Below are 16,306 nucleotides of genomic sequence, written 5' to 3' on the forward strand. Positions count from 1 at the left end.
CTTTGCCTTGAGCTTTTTGTTTTTCTTTCTCTTCTTTTCCAAGTCCAAGCACTTGATCATCATCATGGCATCACCATTATCATGTCATGATCTTTATTTGCTTCACTACTTGAAGTAGTGCTACCTATCTCATACTCACTTTGATAAACTAGGTTAGCACTTAGAGTTTCATCAATTCACCAAAACCAAACTAGAGCTTTCACATGGGAAAACACAAATTGTCCGTACAAATGGTCATCTTGAGTCAAGCAACTACATAACTCGATTAGCAGATAGGCTGTCGCCAATGTCACATCTAATCCTATGGATGAAATAACAAAATTGTTTTATCCTTCATTCTAGTCACCAAACCTTATTACGATGTATTGAGCATGTATTGTGCAGCAACATTTTCACTAATTTATTCATTGCATATCAATTTGGCAACTACAAAACAATTGCATAAGTAGCTCAATATAGTTTGTGCTATGCTTAGCTGATGTTTAATTATATTTTTGACTAATCAATTATGTAAAATTTGATAAATGGTGTTTTTAGCAACATGGCTTAAAGCAGATCTTATGAGTATGTGGTATTTGTTGGGTCTAGCCTAAATAGGAGACAGGGAGAGGGATGAGAGAAGTAGTTTTGCTATGAGTGGGGGAACCACCCTAGCTCTTGCTACTTGGCTCTATTTATAGGGGGTGGAAGGATGCAATCTTTCTCCTTGTTCCCTTTGTTTTACAAATTTTATGGGAGTCCTTGGATCTCCTAGGCCTTGGGACTTTTTACATGGATGGAGCTAGGTGGGCACAACCACACTTACCCATAAACAATAGCCCCTTAGCTACTGTTTTTGGCGGCACAACAAAACATAGTTGCTACAATAATAGAAAACAGCCCAAGAATACATTCCTTTAGTTATGAGAGACTCCCTTGCAACCACCTCCGCGTGTGTCCTTGGTGCGGGAAATGCTTTGGTGGTGAAGGTCGGACGACATGATCACATGACGATGACTTTTCATTTGCAAAGGTCGACAATCTCACTCCTACTTGTTCTAGCCATTGCGAGGGTCTTCACCTCTCTAGGGGTAGCTCTTTGTAGTCGAAGTAGTGGAAGTGGTCATACTAGATGTCACAGTTGTCGAAGTGGATGCCAGATGTAGAAATTGGCATCAAAGGTTGATGATGACGCATATGTCAAGGTGGATGTAGGTGGAGTAGTTGTTGTGGTTGATGAGTCTTGCCTCCTTCATCTTGTGAGCACTAGGCAAGGTAGGTCCTCTAAGTTGGATTGGTTCTCTAATGCACACTTCCTAGCCCCTCTTGGTGTTTATGAGCGAGCAAAGGTCTGGTGCCTAGTTGACAAAGGTGTCGATGAAGGATCTTGGGAGTGGCTTCTTTGAGCTTGTAGATGGTGCTAAAGTTGAGGGCAAGTAGTTCGTGCCGATGGTATGGCTAGGTGAAGCTGTTGGCATCGCTGAAGTAGTCGGCGTGCCACTTGAGCCGAAGGCGCAGTAGGCCAGAGTTGAAGTTGTTGCTGAAGATGGTTGCAAGCCCCTAACCAAAGGTTTTGTGGGGCAAAGTTGTAGTTATTGTTGATGATGAGGCGTAGTTGAAGTTGTTGCCAAAGCGGTTGGTGAGCCCCTTGAGCTGGTCATGACGTTGCAACATTGGTGAAGTCGTCGTCAAAGTAGACAGGCGGAGCCCATTTTTTTTTAAAGAAGCGGAGCCTCTTTGTCACGACCCAAAGGTCATTCCAATTGAAACTTTCCAAAAACACCCTTAGACACTTAAAATCCAAACCAACTCCTCCTTGGACCCTGACCCAAAACCCTGCTACACATCGCAACATGCTTCAATTACGAGTGATCATCAACGATGGTACAAGGCCATAGTCGCTTTTTAGCTCTTTCCCAACAACGGACCACTTTAGTAACTTAATGGATACATTTGAATCTAGATCTCAAAGGACAAACACCCCAAAATTTGACTCTTAAATCTCATAACCTTCTCTAGTCAAACCAAATCAACTCACATCAACCCTGGTCAACCATGATGGTTGACTTAGCCAAAATTCTCATGGCTATCACCCGAGAAGTGATCTATGAATCTCAAATGGTTTCTACAATCCTATGAGTTGTATTGAAGGCCCTACTTCTAATCCTCCACTCTCCAAGTTAAAGATCCCAAATTTTATGTTTTGTTGGACCGTCCGGTGATCCGGCTGACCATCCACTAGAGCACTGATGCAGCAAAACCAATTTAGATGAGTTGTCCTCCTCTCCTCTCTCTTAGCCCCACCTGTTAACACAAAGCAGAGTCTTCAAGATGCCTAGTCTAGCTCCCTTCCCATCTCACTCACTCTCAACCCTCTCCCTCTCTCTACCAAATGGAGAAAACAAGAACTACAGAGAGAATGGAAGAGAAGGAAAAGAAAGAAGAAGGGAAGAAGATCAAGCCAAGATCAATGCACCACTAGCTCAAGGGAAAGATGAAGATCCTCACCTCCATCTTCATCCTTGGGTGAGCTCAACAAATATCCCCTTTTTGTTCTTAAATGCCATCCCCAAATCCTAACTCTTGATTTCATCTCGCATGAGTTGAAGATGAAGATGCTAGCTACTTAATCCATTTCAAGTGTAAGCTCTATCCCCCTTTCACTCAATCACCTCATGGATTTCCCTTGTTGCTCTCTAATTGGAGTTCTGGAATTTTACAAGAAAATCTTAATTCGACTCAAATCCATCTCTCTCACTTGGAAGCAAGAAGAAGCAAGGCATGAGCATAGTATTGGTGGCCCAAAGGTTACCAAGATTTAAGTTCTTGAATTTCTTCCTTTTTATTCAAGTTTGACTCAATTCTCAATAACTAACTTCATCCTCCAGAGAGAAGGCCAAACCTTGTGAAGTGTTGTTTGTAAAGTCCTTTTCTATAGTAGTAGTAGTAGTGTGTTCTACCTTGTTGAGCCAAATAAAGGTGGGCAAAATCTTCGATACGCAATCCTCGCATCCAAGTTACCCAAACATGAATTACCCAAACTCGAACCTGAAATACTCGATCATAATTTTGATAGCAACAACAAAAACCAAATTTAGTTCAAGTAGTTAAGGTAATGTTGTTCCCTGATACCAAAACTACCTGAATACCCAATGCACCACTAATGTGTCTCTTCTATTTCTAATATGAAGACATGAAGTGGTTTAGAGTAGTGTAAATCTATTATTTGATATGGCTCAATATGTATCTATGCTAGCTTGATAATTGATTTGTTGATATTTTTCTAAAGCCTCTCATCTGGTACAGTTGTAGTATATGTTCATGCACGGGCGCACGCCTACACTACACATGCACATCCCACACACACTAGCCACTTGCACAACTACACCTACAACTATACATAGATTAGAAGACTTCGTGTGGCAGAACCTCCTAAATTATAGGGCCCACATACACCTGTCACTGTCCAACGACCTTTAACATCTATGCATATGTTCCCGGTAACATAAGAAGACTGTCGGGTGTCCTCGGGGAACCCTGAATCATCCACAATTTCCGAGCAGGATCACATTACAGAGTCATTGCAGTATTACAACATTTATTCAAATATCTACACTAGAGTAAAAACAACGGAAGTCTTACAATAACATAATTTACAAAATAGTAGTTTCAAACCTCACAACTAAGTTCGATGATTATTACAAAACAAAATAGTGGAGTGGCATTATAATATAATACAAAACACACAATGAAACTGCCCTACCCAAGGGCCACACATTTACTTCTCATCGTCAGATCGAACAATAGTCATGCAACACAATCCAAAATAGATCTGCTCATGAGGCTCACCTGCAATAAGGGTTAACGAACCCTGAGTACAAAAGTACTCGATAAGACTTAACCGAAATAAGAACTAATAAACTCAGGAATGCAGGCTCAGGGATTCAAGGTATAGCTTTAGCAATGACCAAAGTTATTTTTGCATAAAAGCTCTTTAACAAAATTCTTTATTTCAACATATAAAACTTTATAAGAACCACATATGAATCTGCCATAATCTGTAATGAGATCATGAACTTCATATCCAACATCTTCTCAAACCATCCTTAAGTTCCAGTTATTAAACTACGATGATGAACAGAGAAGTGAGTCTCCATAACCGAGGAGCAACGACGATTCGAACTGATTATAAACCCAGCTGGGAATTCCAGACCACACGACATATGCAGGTCCCCAACTTATATATATCAACCTACCCTCAGATCCTCTAAAACAAGAATGGGTCCACGCCACCCGAGAATACAGTACTCCACCATTCCAGCCCATTGCCACGTGGGTACACGCTATTCTCGCTATCTCTCCACTCCTAGTGCGCAAGTAGCCATTCTTGTAATAGAATCACCAAGTTAAGGCTTACTGGAGTATGTGGTTAGTACTACAAAGTCTCACCGCACGCAATTCAACAACGGACGGACCTTAACCGACATAGGCGGAAAGAACCCGCTCACAAGACCTCCATGTCTTGTGGCTCACACACACCTAGTCCACCGGTCTAGACTTATTACTCCACATGCTCATATTTTATGATCACATAAGTAACCAAAGATCCATTTAAAATTCTTAGGTGACAGGTAATCACCTGACTAAGCATGACTAAGCATATCTAGACATTTACGAATAAAACAGGTAATCAAGGTAGATATGGAAAAACAATGTTGGTAATGCACCAATTAGGCTTTTACTTAACTCTTAATCACTTAATGCAGTATAGAAAAGCAAAAGCAAAATTAATTTGTAAAACACAAGGTAGGGTTGTATGCATCCGGGGCTTGCCTTCATTGACAGAAAAGTCCGATTCCTGCGACGTTCCACAAGTATTCGATCCGACCTCAACAGACGGACTAACCTCCTCAGCAACTTGATTAACTATCACGTGTTCACCCTCGTTCACTACACGTAGTAACAATGCCATGTTTAACACGATGCGGAATACGAAACACGATGCTTGATGATGGATGCAAAAGTTAACAACTGGAATACAACTTTCCTTCGCGGTACAGTTACAAGTTAAACTAACTAAACCTTTCTAGAGTACTAACATCAATTACCAAAGATCATTACCAACTAATGACCCAAGGACATCACTCAATCAAAAATTCAAACAAAACCTAAATCACTAAAGGTTACTATTTGCTTTTATGAATTAATTAATTAATTAAGAATTATGAAATAAATCAACTTGTTCCAATTGACCTCAAAATTTTTGTAAATGTTCATTACGTGATAAGTAAGTGGCAAAACAAATTTCATAATTTTTGGACAATTAAATAAGCCTAGAAAAATCATGGAAATCCATTTATTAATAAATTGAGCAATTTTCATCACATTCAAAAAGTGCTGAAAAATAACACATCATATTTTTCTTAAATAATATACATCATGTAGAGGTCACACAAAAAATTTCATAATTTTTGGAGCTCTAAATAAATCTACACAAAAATAACAAATTACATCACTATTCATTCAAATCTAAAAATAGAAAAATTCCATTTGAACGCTGAGTCACTGACAAACGGACCCCACTTGTCATCTTCAACCTCCAGCGCTGACTCTGGCGACACGCGCGCTGACCGGCAATTCCTCGCCGACGATGAGGTTACCGGCGAAGGCAAACGCACCAACGTGCTCCCCACGACTATGCGCACCTACAGACGTCCTTAGTCGCACCGATTACGGCTCTACACTAACTCAACGCCGGCCATGGCGGACGTGGTGGCATGGGTGTGCTACGTCGGTGACAGGAGCCTGGTAGCAATTGAACAAAGTGCACGAGAAGTATCAGCAGCTCACCCCGAACACGTTGGAGCAAAGATCGAGACTAGAGGAGCAACAGAGAGGTGGGTCGATGTGTACAGCAACCACGGCGGCGCAAACGATGGTGATGGTGATGCTCCGGCGACTGCAGTGGATAGAAGGACCAATCAACCGGTGATAAAGTATCACGGGCACAAGGTGAAGCTAACGGTACGCTCAGCAATGACAAAGACGCACCGTGAAGCTCCAGCCACGGCGAATCATGCTCGACGGAGGCGCTCCCGGCCACGAGGAAGAAGAGCGCGCACAGCAGTTTCCCGACGAAATCAAGCTAAATTGGTGGGTTGGCTGGGCGCGTAAGGATAAGGCAGAGCTATAGCAAGCTTTTGCGGCGACTAGAACGCGCTGAGACGATGGCACAAGCTCACTGGAGATGGACGGTGGCGACGGAAGAAAACAGAGGAAGAGAAGAGAAGAACGACGGCGATGCTCTGGCTATAAAGACCAACCAGGAAGCAAAGAGAAGCCACGCAAGAGCCGTTCCCATGCCAGCACGACGCCAAAGACGGCCACGACGCACCTGGAACGCCGAAGAAGGCCGCCGGCAATGTAGCTTCGGCTGTGAACACTGTTCACAGTATTTACAAGATTGCCATTCACTTAAATCCCAAGTTACTCCTAAATTTGTAGAACAACTCAAAAATCTCCAAAACTAAAAGTTGTTCAAAATTCAAAGTTCTACAACTTTGCTTTTATAACCAACCCCTAATTCGGTCTACATTTTGAAATGTACTTTTGAATTCAAATAGGTGACATTTAACGAATTACGCCTTTTCGAATTACTCCAAATTTTTCATAACGACATTGAAATCTCCAAAAACAAACTTTGTATAACTTGACAAGCTCTACACTTTTGCTTTTGGGCTCAACCCCAAAATATGCTTAGATTTTGAAATGAGTTCTCAGGGTAGGATTTAAATACTAAAAATCAGGGTTTTCTGGAAAATTCAAATCCAAACCAAATTTTGACTTGATTCAAATAATTCAATTCAACACTCATAACACAAATGTAAACTTGTTTTAGTGAATGCATATCAAAGTTTGCAATATGACCAAATGACTTGCAATGCATATGATGACATGTCCTGTTTTTAATATTTAAACACCCGGGGTGTTACAATCCTTCCCCCTAAAAGAAATCTCGCCCCGAGATTCAAAGCCATAGGGTAAGTAATGGAAAAGGAAATGTGTCGCAAGAACACATACAAAATCTGTCCATAAAACAGCTGAGGTCTCTTTACAAAACACAATTTGTAACAACCGAGCTCAACTAACATTACTCTATTCTATATTGACGCAAGAAACTCTGGAAATTTTTCTAGCAAGTAATCTTCTGATTCCCATATAGCTTCTTCTTCTAAATGTTGATTCCATTGTATCTTGTAGAACTTGATTGTCCTTCTTCGAGTAACATGATCTTTCTGATCCAAAACTCGGATAGGATATTCAGAATAAGTCAGATCTGGTTCAAGTTCCACTCCTTCAACCTCAACATTCTGCTCAGGCACTCGGAGACACTTCTTCAATTGAGAAACATGGAACACATCATGCACAACTGCGAGATGTTCTGGTAATTTCAAGCGATATGCCACTTTTCCATACCTCTCCAAAATTTGAAATGGTCCAATATATCGAGGTGCCAACTTGCCTTTAACACCAAAACGGGTAACTCCTTTCATTGGTGATACTTTTAGATATACAAAATCTCCTTTGTTAAACACCAATGGTCTACGTCGTCTATCCGCATAACTCTTTTATCGGGACTGTGCTATCTTCAAATTACTTTGTATTTGTCTAACCTTGTCTTCTGTTTCTTTCACAAGGTCAACCCCAAAGAACCTTCTTTCTCTAGGCTCAGACCAACTCAATGATGTTCTGCATCTACGACCATATAGTACTTCAAATGGAGCCATTCTAATGCTTTCCTGATAACTATTGTTGTATGAAAACTCGGCCAAAGGTAAGCATTCGTCTCACTTATTGGAATAGTTAAGGACACAACACCTTAACATATCTTCAAGTACTTGATTGACTCTTTTAGTTTGTCCATCAGTCTGCGGATGATAAGCTATAGTATACAGGAGCTTGGTACCCAATGAAGAATGCAAGTGTTTCCAAAAGCTAGAGACAAACTGTGTACCCCTATCTGACACAATAGTCTTGGGTACTCCATGGAGACTCATAATTCGCTCTAAATACATCTTGGCATACCATATAGTGGGATATGTATTCTAAACTAGAAGAAAATGTGCTGATTTGGTTAGTCAATCTACAATAACCCATATTGAGTCAAATCCCTTTGATGTCTTGGGTAGACCAACAATAAAATCCATACTTATGTCCTCCCACTTCCAAGATGGAATAAGAAATGGTTGTAATTCACTAGCAGACCTCAAACGTATAGCTTTCACCTTTTGACAAGTATCACATTTTGCTATATATCTAGCAATCTCTATTTTCATTTTAGTCCGCCAAAAACTTTGCTTCAAGTCATGGTACATCTTGTTGCTTCCTAGATGGATAGATAACCTAGTAGCATGTGCCTCATCTAGAATTGACTGCCACAACTCAGGAACCTTTGGTACCACCAGGCGATCCTTGAACCATAACACACCTTCATCATCTATGCTGAAGCATTCTGCTTTTCCATTCCTGACCCTTTCTTTGATATGGGCTATACCCTTATTTTCTTTCTGAGCAACAATAACTTGATCTCGAATAGTGGCTTCAATAATTATGTTGGTCAAACAACCTTGTTGAATCATTTCTACATTCAACTTCTCCATCTCTTGACATAAAGTCAAACCCAATGTTCTCACTGCCAGACAATTACAATAACTTTTGCGACTGAGGGCATCTGCAACCACATTTGCTTTACCGGGGTGATAATGTACTTCCAAGTCATAATCTTTAATCAGTTCTAACCATCTTCTTTGTTGCATGTTCAACTCTGACTGAGTAAAGATATACTTTAAGCTCTTATGGTCTGTATAAATATGGCATGTATTACCAAGCAGGTAATGCCGCCAAATCTTCAGAGCATGGACCACAGCTGCTAATTCTAGATCATGAGTCGGATAGTGTTCTTCATGTTGCTTAAGTTGCCTGGATGCATAGGCAATGACTCGGCCTTCTTGCATCAATACACATCCAATACCAATACCTAAAGCATCACAATAAATATCAAATGGCTTCTCGATATCAGGTTGGGCTAATACTGGTGCAGTGGTCAACAGTCTCTTCAAGGTCTGGAAAGCCTCTTCACAATCAGATGACCAGACAAACTTGACTTGGTTCTTCAACAATTCAGTTATGGACTTTGATACTTTAGAGAAATCTAGAATAAACCGACGGTAATACTCCACCAATCCCAGAAAACTTCAAACTTGATGAACTGTGGTTGGCAGTTTCTAATCAAGCACATCCTTCACTTTGCTTAGATCAACTGCAACGCCTTCAGCTGACAAGACATGTCCAAGAAATTGTACTTCCTTAAGCCAGAAATCACACTTGCTGAACTTGGTATATAGTTGATGTTCTCTCAAGCGGGTCAGAACAATTCTGAGATGTTTCGCATGTTCTTCCTTATTCTTGGAATATACTAGAATGTCATCAATAAACACCACTACAAACTTGTCTAGCTCAGGCATGAATACTGAATTCATCAGATACATGAAATGAGCTGGAGCATTTGTCAAACCAAAAGACATCACCAAGTATTCATATAATCCATATCTTGTGGTAAATGCCGTTTTGGGAATATCTTCAGGCTTTATCTTGATTTGGTGATATCCTGACCTCAAATCTATCTTGGAGAAAACTTTTGCTCCGTTTAATTGATCAAAAAGCAAATCTATCCGAGGTAAAGGATACTTATTCTTGATGGTCACTTCATTTAATGGACGATAGTCAACACATAACCTCAGGGTCTCATCTTTCTTTTTCACAAAAATTGCCGGACATCCCCAAGGTGAGGAACTAGGTTGGATAAACCCCTTCTCAATCAATTCTTGTAATGGAGTCTTCAACTCGGCCAATTCCTGGTGGCATCCTATAAGCTCTCCGAGAAATCGGAGCTGTTCTAGGTTGCAACTCTATGTTAAACTATACATCTCTATCAGGTGGTAGACCGGGTAAATCTTCAGGAAACACATCTGAAAATTCACACACTACTGGGATATCTCTAATCTCTTTGACAGCAGTTGCACAAACCTTGCCCACTGATCTTCTTAAGGTTGGAAGTTGGATGAGAAGTTGAGAATTACTATCAGGCAAACTCACCCTTAATGTCCTATTCAAAGCATCTATAACAGCCTTATGCTGATACATCTAATTCATTTCCAAGATTACATCTATATCCAGATCCTTAAGGATAATCATGGTAGTGGGAAAAATATACCCACCCAGGTTTACGGGTATCTGGTATACCATTTCCTTAGTACACAGACGTCCCCCGGGCGACTGTATAAAGAAATTTTCCTTTGTTGCCCTAATTGAAATTTCATGCTTTACCACAAATGTTCTATTGATGAATGAATGAGATGCATCCAAATCAAAAAGTATAACTGCAGAGTGATTAGCAACAGGAAACATACCCATCATCACTGGTTCCCCTTCCAGAATTTCTCCAGCTTGAATATAGAACACCCGTCCTGTCTTCCTCTCATCTTTGCCCTTCTGAGCATTCTGATTAGGGTTCTTGTTTGGTGCCTGACCCTGTTGTTGATTGGTAGGGGCCTTCTGATAATTTTGATTAGCCTGCCTGGGATATGGACATTCCCTAGAGAAATGACCGGTCCTTCCATAATTGTGACCCTAGAACGTTGGAGCATTGCCACCAGGAGCATTGGTCTGCTGTGGATTCGGTTGGGTTATAGTAGGACGGACATTTGACTGTTGCTCGGCTTGGAACTGTGGCGGACGATAAGGACGATTATGATTTACTAGATGATAAATCACCATCTGCATCTTCTGATTTTCCCCAAAAGATCCAGATGGCATACTCTTTTTCTTTTTGAGCTCCTTATGCTGCCGATACTTTGTCTCTAAAGCAATTGCAGTATTTACAGCCTCATGATAAGTAACATTAGGACAAGTTGTCAACATTGTTTGCAGCTTGGTATTTAGGCCTCTCATAAACCACCTCTTCTTCTTGGCATCAGTATTGACATGTTCAGGTGCATATTGTGATAGGTGATTAAATCTTCCCACATACTGCATCACGGTTTGATCCCCTTGCTTCAAAGCAAGGAATTCATCCAGCTTCATAGCCATAACTCCTTCAGGGATATAATGGGCTCTGAAGGCAGTACGGAACTCAGCCCAAGTTATTGGAATGCCAGCTGGTTGCATAGCCACTAAGTTTGCCCAACAAGCACTTGCTGCTCCTCGAAGTTGCTGGGCAGCAAACGTAGGTTTCTGATACTCCGTGCATGGAATAAGATCAAATTTCTACTCCATGGTTCAAAGCCAGTCATCAGCCTCTAATGGTTCATCTGCCTTGGTGAACACCAGTGGTCTTGTGTCGGTAAAATCAACATATGTAGCCTCCTGTCTGTTATGGTGGCGACCACAGTTTCCTTGCATCTGATTCTGATTACTCTGAGCTATCTCATAAAGCAAACGAGAATTTTCGGTCGTCACATTGACAAGTGCGGTTATAGCATCAGCCAGATTTGTTGGAACTAGTGGCAGATCTGGAATACCGTCCTCATCTTGTGAAGTTCCCGGAATATACGAACCCCGCGTACGACGCATCTGCTCATAACAAACCAAACTTTATTACAAGTCTTTATTGAATTGCACCAAAGCTTACTCCAGACGCCTTACATAGAGTTTACTAATATAAACACCAGAGCCTGTAAGTACCAAAACAAGGCTACATAACTTAACTAGAACTAACTATTATACAACTCTACTCCTTTCCTTGATCACTTCAAACTTTAGGCTCGGTATCCATTCTGGAAATATTACCGCCTTCATTATCACTTTCATCAATCATTACTAATTCTTCAGGATCTTCTTCTTCTTCTGATTCATCATCATCGGCAAGGATGACACCGGGGTCCATGGCATCAGCTTGGGGTTCATGATTTGGATTTAGTAGATTGCTAAGCCTATGAACTTCCTCATGCAGATAAGTATTATGTTCTTCTAAATCTTCTACATAGAATTCTAGCTCATGAGTTCTAGCTCTAGCTACATTTTCCCTATGCCAAGCTTCATTCCTGCCTTCCACCGTATGAACTAACATACGTTCACAGTTCCTGTGCGCGGTGGTGAGACGCCTCAATTGATCCTGTAATTCTCCTACCTGTATAGCATCCAAAGCCCTATCTCTAGTAGCTTGTGCTAACTCTACAGAAATCCTCTATATCTCTGTCTAGGGATCAGGCCTAGAGCTGCTACTGCTAGCACCGTCATTCCTAGGGGCAAGTTGGTGACGAGGAACTCCTTTGGGCCCAGTGGACTTATAGGGCGTCATCTTGGTACGAGCCATACTGTAGGAAGCCAATTTAATCCAAGTAAGATCATTTGATCAAAGTCTAAAGAGCAGCTAGGATAGATTACATTACTCAAACCAGACTCACTACTCAACTCTAGACTCAAAGGTGAAGGAAGTAACTAGTGAATTAATCATGATGCATGAATCATTCTTACAAACAAAATCATCAAAGCTTATAATACACATAAACAATGTTTGTTTTTATATAGGGCATAGTAAGATTACTACTCCACCACACAAAACCTTTTTAATCAAATAAGGAATGGTGAGAAAGAAATAAGATAAGTCAGAAGCAATTTGGACCAAATTAACAAGTTAAATTTAGTCATCCCAAATCATTTTGAAGTTTTTGTAAAACAATACAACAAAAACTTTGTAACGATCGCTCTGATACCATTCTATGGCAGAACCTCCTAAATTATAGGGCCCACATGCACCTGTCACTGTCCAACAACCTTTGACATCTATGCATATGTTCCCGGTAACTTAAGAAGACTATCGGGTGTCCTTAGGGAACCCCGAATCATCCACGATTTCCGAGCAGGATCACATTACAGAGTTATTGCAGTATTATAACATTTATTCAAATATCTACACCAGAGTAAAAACAGCGGAAGTCTTACAATAACGTAATTTACAAAACAGTAGTTTCAAACCTCACAACTAAGTTCGATGATTATTACAAAATAAAATAGTGGAGTGGCATTATAATATAATACAAAACACACAATAAAACTGCCCAGCCCAAGGGCCACACATTTACTTCTCATCGTCAGATCGAACAATAGTCATGCAGCACGATCCAAAACAGATCTGCTCATGAGGCTCACCTGCAACAAGGGTTAACGAACCCTAAGTACAAAAGTACTCAACAAGACTTAACCAAAATAAGAACTGATAAACTCAGGAATGCAGGCTCAAGGATTCAAGGTATAGCTTTAGCAATGACCAAAGTTATTTTTGCGTAAAAACTCTTTAACAAAATTCTTTATTTCAACATATAAAACTTTATAAGAACCACATATGAATCTGCCATAATCCGTAATGAGATCATGAACTTCATATCCAGCATCTTCTCAAACCATCCTTAAGTTCCAGTTATTAAACTACGATGATGAACAGAGAAGTGAGTCTCCATAACCGAGGAGCAACGACGATTCGAACCGATTATAAACCCAGCTGGGAATTCCAGACCACACGACATATGCAGGTCCCCAACTTACATATATCAACCTACCCTCGGATCCTCTATAACAAGAATGGGTCCGCGCCACCCGAGAATATAGTACTCCACCATTCCAGCCCATTGCCATGTGGGTACACGCTATTCTCACCATCTCTCCACTCCCAGTGCGCGAGTAGCCATTCTCGTAATAGAATCGCCAAGTTAAGGCTTACCGGAGTATGTGGTTAGTACTACAAAGTCTCACCGCACACAGTTCAACAACGGATGGACCTTAACCGACACAGGCGGAAAGGACCCGCTCACAAGACCTCCATGTCTTGTGGCTCACACACACCTAGTCCATCCGGTCTAGACTTATTACTCCACATGCTCATATTTTATGATCACATAAGTAACCAAAGATCCATTTAAAATTCTTAGGCGACAGGTAATCACCTGACTAAGCATGACTAAGCATATCTAGACATTTACGAATAAAACAGGTAATCAAGGTAGATATGGAAAAACAGTGTTGGTAATGCACCAATTAGGCTTTTACTTAACTCTTAATCACTTAATGTAGTATAGAAAAGCAAAAGCGAAATTAATTTGTAAAACACAAGGTAGGGTTATATGCATCCGAGGCTTGCCTTCGTTGACGGAAAAGTCCGATTCCTGCTACGTTCCACAAGTATTCGATCCGACCTAAACAAATAGACTAACCTCCTCAGCAACTTGATTAACTATCATGTGTTCACCTTCGTTCACTACACGTAGTAACAATGCCATGTTTAACATGATGCGGAATACGAAACATGATGCTTGATGATGGATGCAAAAGTTAACAACTGGAATACAACTTTCCTTCGCGGTACAGTTACAAGTCAAACTAACTAAACCTTTCCAGAATACTAACATCAATTGACAAAGATCATTACCAACTAATGACCCAAGGACATCACTCAATCAAAAATTCAAACAAAACCTAAATCACTAAAGGTTACTATTTGCTTTTATGAATTAATTAATTAATTAAGAATTATGAAATAAATCAACTTGTTCCAATTGACCTCAAATTTTTTGTAAATGTTCATTACATGATAAGTAAGTGGCAAAACAAATTTTATAATTTTTGGACAATTAAATAAGCCTAGAAAAATCATGGAAATCCATTTATTAATAAATTGAGCAATTTTCATCACATCCAAAAGGTGCTGAAAAATAACATCTCATATTTTTCTTAAATAATATACATCACAGAGAGATCACACAAAAATTTTCATAATTTTTGGAACTCTAAATAAATCTACACAAAATAACAAATTACATCACTATTCATTCAAATCTGAAAATAGAAAAATTCCATTTGAACGCTGAGTCACTGACAAACGGACCCCACTTGTCATCTTCAACCTCCAGCGCTGACTCCGGCGACACACGCGCTGACCGGTGATTCCTCGCCGACGACGAGGTTACCGGCGAAGGCAAATGCACCAACGTGCTCCCCACGCTATGCGCACCTACAGACGTCCTTAGTCGCACCGATTACGGCTCTACACTAACTCAACGTCGGCCATGGCGGACATGGTGGCACGGCTGTGCTACGCCAGCGACAGGAGCCCGGTAGCGATTGAACAAAGTGCACGAGAAGTATTAGCAGCTCACCCCGAACACGTTGGAGCAAAGATCGAGACTGGAGGAGCAACGGAGAGGTGGGTCGACGTGTACAGCAACCACGGCGGTGCAAATGATGGTGATGGTGATGCTCCGGCGACTGCTGTGGACAGAAGGACCAATCAACCAGTGATAAAGTATCACGGGCACAAGGCGAAGCTGACGGTACGCTCAGCAATGACAAAGACGCACCGTGAAGCTCCAGCCACGGCGAATCGTGCTCGACGGAGACGCTCCCGGCCGCAAGGAAGAAGAGCGCGCACAGCAGTTTCCCGACGAAATCAAGCTAAATTGGTGGGTTGGCTAGGCGCGTAAGGATAAGGCAGAGCTGTAGCAAGCTTTTGCGGCGACTGAAACGCGCTGAGACGACGGCACAAGCTCACCGGAGATGGACGATGGTGACGGAAGAAAACAGAGGAAGAGAAGAGAAGAACGACGACGATGCTCTGGCTATAAAGACCGACCAGGCAGTAAAGAGAAGCCACGTAGGAGCCGTTCCCGCGCCAGCGCGACGCCAAAGACGGCCACGACGCGCCTGGAACGCCGAAGAAGGCCCGCCGGCAATGTAGCTTAGGCGGTGAACACTGTTCACAGTATTTACAAGATTGCCATTTGCTTAAATCCCAAATTACTCCCAAATTTGTAGAACAACTCAAAAATTTCCAAAAATAAAAGTTGTTCAAAATTCAAAGTTCTACAACTTTGCTTTTATAACCAACCCCTAATTCGGTCTATATTTTGAAATGGACTTTTGAATTCAAATAGGTGACATTTAACGAATTACGCCTTTTCGAATTACTCCAAATTTTTCATAACAACTTTGAAATCTCCAAAAACAAACTTTGTATAACTTGATAAGCTCTACACTTTTGCTTTTGGGCTCAACCCCAAAATATGCTTAGATTTTGAAATGAGTTTTCAGGGTAGGATTTAAATACTGAAAATTAGGGTTTTCTGGAAAATTCAAATCCAAACCAAATTTTGACTTGATTCAAACAATTCAATTCAACACTCATAACATAAATGTAAACTTATTTTAGTGAATGCATATGAAAGTTTGCAATATGACAAAATGCCTTGCCATGCATATGATGACATGTCCTGTTTTT

This window comes from Miscanthus floridulus, chromosome 19 (assembly GCF_019320115.1).
Source record: "Miscanthus floridulus cultivar M001 chromosome 19, ASM1932011v1, whole genome shotgun sequence".
Taxonomy (NCBI): Eukaryota; Viridiplantae; Streptophyta; class Magnoliopsida; order Poales; family Poaceae; genus Miscanthus; species Miscanthus floridulus.